Below are 8,624 nucleotides of genomic sequence, written 5' to 3' on the forward strand. Positions count from 1 at the left end.
AGGGCACAGCACATCCTGCCCCTGCAGCTCGGTGGCCCTCCCAAAGACTCCCTGCCCTCCCGGCCTCACCACCCCCACGCCACGCGGAGCAAGGGCGATGGGGGTCCCACGCTGCACTCGGGCCAGGCACCTGATCGCAGTCTGTTCATCTGTAAAATGGAGCTAGGCTGCGATCGGGATTCATTGCCTTTACGGAGAGTGAANGGGGGAGGGGAGGGCAGGACTCTCTCCCAAAAGCCCTCTGGGGATGGCTCCGCAAACAGCTAGTGGAATTACTGTTCCTTGTCACATCTGTCCCCAGGCCAGTCCCTGGGAATGGGCAGCACCAAGCCAGGCCTAACAGCAGCCACCTCTCCAGCAGGGGCCAGAAAAGCTACGCAGGGCTTCGTGGTCCTGGGGCGTCAGGACACCCCGCACCTGCAGGCTGAAGCAGACAGGTGCCCGAGACCCTCGAGAAACAGCACGAGGGGTGTCTGTCCAAGTCTGGGGCTGCCAGTCTCAGGAACGGTCAGTTGGTCCAGGAGCTGTGTCCTCTGGGGCCACACGCCATTATCACAAAGAAGACTTTGGGACAGGGCATCCCAGAGCCACGGCCCACGGGGCTAGGGACCCTCCCCTGGGACACCCCCGGCTGGGCCTTGTGAGCCTAAATTTCTCATTTAAAACACGGATGACAACATGGCCGTCCTGGCCCCAGCAAAGAGTCCCTCCTTCCCCCCGGGACTTACGGAGCCGGCCACCACCGCCTGGGGGCCTAGGGAGCCTCTGAAGGAGTCCAGGGCGCCCCGGAGGAGTGTGTCCCAGGAGCTGCCTAGGAGGTGGCCTGGGCGCCCCCTTCAACGGACCCAGAAGGGAAAAAACAAGTCAGCACACCGGGGCCTGGCCACGCAGCGTTCACCCAGGGCCGGTGACGGGACAGGAGGAGGAGCCCAATGGGAGAAACGGGGTCCCTCTCCGGACGGTCGCCCACTCCAGCACCCCCACTGTTCAGACAGGCCAACCCACCCAGAATGAGCCAGGGCTCTGCTCTGACCCAGCCCCCCTCCCAGAGAGGAATCTCCCCTCAGAGCCACATAAAGATGCCTACCCGTCTTCACTGACCCCCGGGGGGGCCTCACACACATCTCAGTGCCTCCAAGTGTAGACAGGGCCAGGGACTGCTCGGGAGAGGACGGTGGCCCCAGGAGGAGACGCAGACCCCACCCCAAGTTGGCCCTGGCTCTCCTATCCTGTCTTATGCTCACAAGCCAGCAGAGACTGTAAGTCCCCGTGGACAGAATGAGGACTGAGCAGGGAGGAGGGTGCCTGGCATCTGAGGGCCTGCAAGTGACCTGGGCTGCCCCACCGTGTCCCCAGGACACCAGGGCGGCCAGCCCGGCTTCCCTGCGCCCTCTCCACAATCAGAGTGTGTCCACAAAGCCAGTGTTGTGACATGATCCTCAGGGATGTTCAGGAGGCAGAATTTCATGCGCCCTTTATACAGATGGAAAAACTGAGCTCCGGCAACAGGCCTGGTGCTGGAGAGTGACAGGGCTGAAATCCAAGGGCATCCTCACAGCCCATCGCCAGGGCAGGACCCAGGCGGGCCATGGAGACCCACAGTCCCCCTGACAGCCCCAACCCAATCCAGCCCCCAATCCAGCCCCCCAATCCAGCCCCCCAATCCAGCCGGGAGGCCGTTTTCAGCGCNCTGCGGGACCGCGCTCCCCGTCGTTCCGGCGCCCCCTCTGCCGTCGTCCCTTTCTCCTTCCCCGGAGCCCCGGGCTGGACAAGGGAGGAACGGGGCGCCCCGCCCAGTGAACCTGCGCTCGCCTTTCTTCCTGCGCCCCGCTCGGAAGGCACTTGTGCGCACCTCACGAGGGGTGGGGCGGGCCGGTGTCCGCTGGAGGCGGCGCGGGGGCGGGGGACCGGGANGGCGCTGGGCGGGGATCCCCGGGACTCGGATGGGGAAGGTGGGGCCTGTGGAAGCCCCGAGGACGTCCAGGCCCGGTAGCTCGACAGCAGCGAGGGCGCAGATGGCCGGGGGCAGCCTTAACGGCAGTCCGAGGCGGGGGTGACGCGGAAGTGGGACGACAGGGTGGCCCCCTCCCTGGCGACCGCGGCCCCTTCCAGCCTGGCTGTGGGGCCCTTGCAGTGGCCAGGGTGGGCTCCTGGGAGCAGAACTGCTTGCCCGCGTACGGACAGAGGCCGGAACGCGGGCCCCATCCTTGACTCTGTCTTCCCTCAGACCCTCTGCGCCCACCCCTACCCTGCACGTGGCTGTACGGAGGATGCGGGAGAGGGATTCAGGGTAGACTACAGGCCGCAGAGGTGACCGGCCAGGCCGTGGACTATCCAGTCGGGCACCTGGTGGGTACTGGGAGCCCTCGTTCCTGACGCCCCGGGCCCCCTGGGCCGGGTCCCCAGCCCCCACCAATACAGCAGCCCTCAGGGGCCTTAGATACCCCCCCACACCTCCATAGGTGCTGCCCAGTCTACACAGCAAGGGATCTCCAAGCTCAGACAAGGCAAGAAGCACCTTGAGGCTCCCCCACCCACAGCTTGCACCCGGCGCCCAGGGAGCCAGCGGGGCAAGAAAGCAGCCAGGAATCATTTGTTGCTTCTGGGGATCTTTATTGAGCTCCGAGCCATCCCCCCAGCAGCTTCCCCTCGAGGGGCTCAAGTGAGCTGGGAGTCCGCTAAGGGCACAGGTGCAGAGTGAAGAAAGAGGGGGCAGGGTGGGGGAAGGCGGTATGGCCGGGGCCACACGCAGGGCAGCTGCAGGGAAACTGGGCAATGGCTGAGGGGGCACCTTCTCCGCAGAGTGTGGGCGAAGCGGTCGGGGCTGCGTCCTGGGTGCCCCCAGCGCTGTGGCCCCGCACAAGGCATTACACCCGGCCATAATCGGGATCTGTCGGCCGTGCGGTGCCGTCGGGGCCTGGCCTCAGTGTAACCGGCACAGCTGGGCCGCCCCCGCCCCGTTACTGTCCTCACTGCCCAGCTCTCACCAGGCTACAAGACCCAGGCAGGGCAGGGGGCAGTCACTAGCTGTGGAGGGGCGGGGCTCCTGGGGGCACAGGAGAGCGGAGAGGCCCCAGACGTGTGCCCACAGGGAAGGTGCCCCAGCTAAGTCAGGTTCAGAATCAAGGCTCCAGGGTACGAATGTGTGTATGTGGACACGTGTACCTGTGTATATACATGCTGGAATGGCCCCATCTTTTTTTTATTAAGTGAAGACTTTTTGTTTTAACAGTTATTTTTAATGTTTATGTATTTTGAGAGAAGGGAGGAGGGGCGGGGGGGGGGAGACAGGGAAAGAAGGCAGGTTTTGTGCTGTCAGCCCAGAGCCCAGCGCGGGGCTCAATCTCATGAATGAATCATGGGATCATGACCTGAGCTGAAGTCAAGGGTCAGAGGCGTGACTGACTGAGCCACCCAGACACCCGTTTTAATAGTACATTCTATACAAGTCAACTTTTTTGGGAACCCATGTGTCTGTATTATTCTTTTTAAATGTCAGCAGGTACCTACAAAGTCCAATTACAGGCCACGTCTCATTTCTTTTTTATACTTTTCTATATGAAAATTTACTTTCTAAATAAATCCCTCCCACTGAAGTGTAGACTGGACTCCAGGACTCCAAAGATCAGATCAGGGAAGGGGAGGGCAGTAGCCTGACTGTGGGAAGGCCTGGCAGCTGCCACCTTAGCCAGGTGGTCAAGATCAAAGTCCCCCTCAGGGTGATGTCTGGGGAGCATCAAGGACTCTTGATGGGAGTGACAATAAGAGACCTCGACTCTGTTCTTCCCCAAGACCTATAACCCCCATGTAACCTCAGGCAAGCCCAGGTTAGGGGACATCTTAACAAAACACCTGACTAGTCCCCAAAACTGTCAAGGTCATGAAAAACAAGGACCATGAAGAAGTGTCATATTTTAAGACTAAGGAGACAGAATGGGTGAACGGCGTGTGAGATGCTGGGACAGAACGGGGAGATTGGAATACAGGCTGGAGTACAGTTAATGCTAATACACACAAGTGAATTTCTTGGTTCTGACAAGATATTAACATGAGGGGCACCAGGTGAACCATAGATGGGACTCACTGCTGTCTTCTCTGGTGAGCCCGGAGTATTCCGAGATGAAGGGTTTTTTTAAATGTTTATTTATATATTTTTGAGAGAGACAGAGACAGCAAGATGGGGAGGGGCAGAGAGAGAGAATCCCAAGCAGGCTCCGTGCTGTCAGTGCAGAGCCATACGTGGGGCTCAATCTCAGGAACCATGAGATCATGACCTGAGCCCAAATCAAGAGCTTGACTCTCAACTGACTGAGCCCCCAAGGCATCCCTGAAGTTTTAAGTAATGTCTACACCCAACATGGAGCTCGAACTCACAACCCTGAGATCAAGAAGTTGCAGGCTGCACTGGCTGAGACAGCAAGGTTCCCCCCAGATGAAAATTTTATTTAACTAAATTATTTTTAATGTTTATTTATTTTTAAGAGAGAAAGAGAGAGACAGAGTGCGAGCAGAGCAGGGACCAAGAGAGAGCGAGGCACACAATCTGCAGCAGCTCCAGGTGAACCCACGAACCGCAAGATCATGACCTGGGCCCCCCAGGCGCCCCCACAAGATGGAAACTTTAAAGCAAACAGGGAGAGTGGGCACAGGGGTCCTATTCAACAGACAGTTGACTAAGGTCTCAGCAGCTGACCACGGGGGCACCACGGCATTTTACACCCCTTGCTTTATCTTGTCAAAACTCAATGTACTTCTTGACCCACCAATTCCACTCCTAAAAAGGAACCCCTGAAACACTCATACGGAGCCAAGTCTGTCTGTCTACTGTTGCATTGTTTGCAATGGGAAAAAAAGGCATGAAGCCAAAGGTCAGTTCCTAAGTTCTGGAGCCCGGGTCCCGCAGGCCCGAGCTGTGAGCGAGATGAAAGCCCTTCTCTAAGACCCCCTCCTCCTCGCGCACGGGGCTGGGTGGTGGCCACAGAGGGGACTCTGGCTCAGCTGAGGGACTGCAGCCAGGCCCTGACCACCCAGGCCCCACGGGCACACGCTGTGGACACACTCGTGGCTCGGGCGTGTTTCCTGCCTGGGGCCACCCACGGGGGTGCGGCAGCACAGAGCCCAATGTCCCAAAGGGCCACACTTGTGTCCAGAGACTGTCTGAGCACCAGGGGAGCCCAGGGCCTAAGCCGTGCTGGGGTCCCATGACTTCTCCTCGGCAAGCAACTCAGCCCAGGCGATTTCCAAATGGGGACGGCGGGGACAGCCACCCCAGTGGCCCAGATTTGGCTTGAGACAGGAGTACTGAAGTGTCAGGGACAGGGGCCCTGATGCTGGGTTGGCCGCCCAGCTACAGGTCCCACAGCCCACAGGGGGCCTGCACCCCGACGGCGACCCGCCCCGTGGGAGCACCCAGGCATCAGGTCAGGGTGCTCAGGGGGCACCACCAGAGGCCCCGTCTCCGGTGTGGGCGCTGCTGGGCAAGTGCTCCTCCAGCAGCCGCCGCCGTCTGCAAGGAACGGGGTCCTGCGCCCCCCAGGTGGGCGGAGACAGCGAGGGGGCCGCATCCCACCCGCTCTGTCAGCTGGGATGGCTGTTGGGACGACGAGGGGACACGGGGTCGCCAGGGGCAGGAGAGGATGGACGGACTGGCCCTCAGGCGCCGAGGACCCCACGCGGAGTCCAGTCTGGGCCCCACGGCCCGGGGTGAGCGGCACCCACGCTGACCCAGAGCCGCCCGTCGGGAAGGGGCCCGTGCCCAGCCGAGGCAGGTGTGTCTGTCACCCGCCACGCAGGCCCTGTGCCCCGGGGTCTCCGGGCACCGGGGAGAACCCAGGCCAGGGGACCCAGGGGCCCACATCTGAGGTGTGCCGGGTCAGGGGTCACAGGGGCGACCGGAGGCTCCGGTGAGCCGCGGGGCGCCCTGCCGGGGTGCGCGCTAACGGCCCTGCTGGGCAGCAGGAGGAAGCTGCCGCCGGGTGTGCACACATGTGTTCTGGAAAATCCACAAAATGGAGAACCGAAAGTTGGCCCTTCTCCCAGGCAGCCTGGCCCATGGGCCATACCAAGCAGAAGGGGGGGGGGGGCACATCCTGGAACGTACCATTGGCTTTCCCCCATCACCGCTCCTGCGTGGTCCAATCCCCCCAACCTCCCTCCACCCCCACCCCCAGTCTAGAGGCTGAGGGTGAGCCTTCCCAGGGCTCCGCGTGGAAAGAGGAGACAGCAGGGCTCGTGGGCCACAGAGGCCTGCCTTAGTTTATCCTTTCCGAGCAATGGGCAGGACCAGGGGAGATAAGCAGTTTGAGTACTCCCGAAGGGCCGAGGCTATTCAAGCCAGACTGAGAAAGGGCACCACCTCAACCCAGGTCACCACTGTGCCCTGTGCATAGTGGGGAGAGGGGGCCGGGGACAAATCCTGAAGCTTTCAGAGTCCTTTCGATCAGAGTGTGGCGTGGAAGTAGTATCGCACGCAATATGTTCGAATCCTCAACTGTTGGCTCTGAGGTGCGGTTTTCCCTGGACTTTAAGGAGGGGAGACGGGGTTTGGGGGACATTCGGTAGCGAAGGCAGCGGAGCTGCGACCATGCAGCGTCTGGAGACAGACTGCTCGCACTCAAGGGCCCCTTGAGCGATAAAGGCACCACTTCAGCAGGAGCGGGAGTGGACTCTGCCAGAAAGGGAGTTGGGGCAATCGATCTGGGGCTGCGGGGAAGCACACTGTTTGTACCCACCGCACTCCTTCCCCGAAGCATTTTCCAATGACACCAAAATTTTAATGTGCTCGCTTCGGCAGCACATATACTAAAATTTTAAATATATATCTAAAAAAGAAACCATTACATTTCCAGAAAAACACACCCAATGTTTCTTCATCTTGGAGTAGAGAAAATATTTCTGAGCCTGACACAAAATGAAGGAGCCATAAATGAAAAAAACTAGTAATGACTACTAATGATGTCAAATGCTTGGTCAAAATACAATGAATTTCTTAGAAATCAAAGGAAAAAAACGCAGTCTGAGTCAAAAACAAATGACAGATTGGGGTGAAAAAAATTTTTCATGTTTTTTACTTCTGAGAGGGAGAGAGAGAGACAGTGTGAGCAGGGGAGGGTCAGAGCAAGAGGGAGACACACAATCTGAAACAGGCTCGAGGCTCTGAGCTGTCAGCACAGAGCTCGACGTGGGGCTCGAACCCACAAACCGTGAGATCATGGCCTGAGCCGAAGTTGGACACTTAACCTACTGAGCCACTCAGGCGCCCCTGGGGTGAAAAATTTTTAACAGGAAATGGGCTAATTTCCTTCATATGTAAACTGCTCCTAGAAAACAACACCAACAACCCAGTGGAAAAATGGTTGAAGGATATGAAATAACACATGGCTTTTAAATATATACACGTTGGGGTGCCTGAGTGGCTCAGTCGGTTAAGCGTCCACCTTCGGCTCAGGTCATGATCTCACAGTTTGTGAGTTCAAGCCCCACGTCGGGATCTGTGCTAACAGCTTGGAGCCTGGAGCCTGTTTCAGATTGTGTCTCTTTCTGCCTATGCCCCTCAACTCTCTATGCCTCTCTCTCAAGTAAACACTAAAGAAATTTAAAATAAACATACACATGTTTATAAGTATAGACTTTCCAGTTTTGAAGTGAGTATACTAGTGGTAGAAATAATCAGTGTATCAATGTAAAAATAAATCTGACCAAACCATTGAGATGTTTGATTATACGTCTAGGAAGCCCAAATAAAGCTACGATGAAATACTATTTTACGCCTACCAGATCTGCAAAATCAAGCATCAGCGATGGAGGACACTAGGCCCCTCCTTCGTTGGTGGGAGGCAATCTGGCATGACCTGTTGAGAGATCACACTGGCATTTAGAGACCTAGGAAAAGCCTGGCACCCCTGCACTACAGGATTCAGCTTACAGAAATACTCCTACTTGGGTATAAAGCCTTTTGTACAAGGATAATCAATCAATCTGGCATCGCTTGTTACAAAAAGACCAGAAAGAGCCTAAATTTCTACCCGATCATAGTACTAACACAATATGCTGCAGCAATTAGAACAAATGACCTAGATCTGTGTCAGAACACGGAGCATCCGAGCTGTACCTAGTAAAAGGGTCCCACGTACAGCGAGCAGAGTTCTGTATGAACACGTTAGATGACAAACACAGACTTTCTCTGCTGACACGTAAGAAAGCGCCCCAGGAAAGGGGAGCAGGTCTTGGAGGTCAGGGGTGGGAGGATGCCGAGTTTTCACCCAACAGCCTTCCGAACTCCCAAGTTTTTTACTGTGTATCTGAAAACATTTTTGTTCCAATTCTAAGCAAGTTGCTTTGAACTTGCTGCATCTGAGGATCTCTGGCTCTCAGGCAGCTTGCACCCTGATGCTGTCCAAAGTCAACACGCTCTGGGACGGGAGCGGCCCCTCAGGGTGCGGGCGGGAGGGGCGGATGCACGTTGGGGAAGGAATGCTGTGGAGACGTCAGCCGCGCGGGGGTCGTCCCGGGGTCGTCCGCACGAGGCCGGGACGCAGCGGGCGCGCCCGTGTAACGGCCCCGTGGAGCGAAGGGCAGACGAGAGCGAGGCCCAGACACGCTACTGCAGCGAGCACACGTGTCAC

Source organism: Crocuta crocuta, unplaced genomic scaffold, assembly GCF_008692635.1.
Source record: "Crocuta crocuta isolate KB4526 unplaced genomic scaffold, BGI_CrCroc_1.0 scaffold443, whole genome shotgun sequence".
NCBI classification, from domain to species: Eukaryota; Metazoa; Chordata; class Mammalia; order Carnivora; family Hyaenidae; genus Crocuta; species Crocuta crocuta.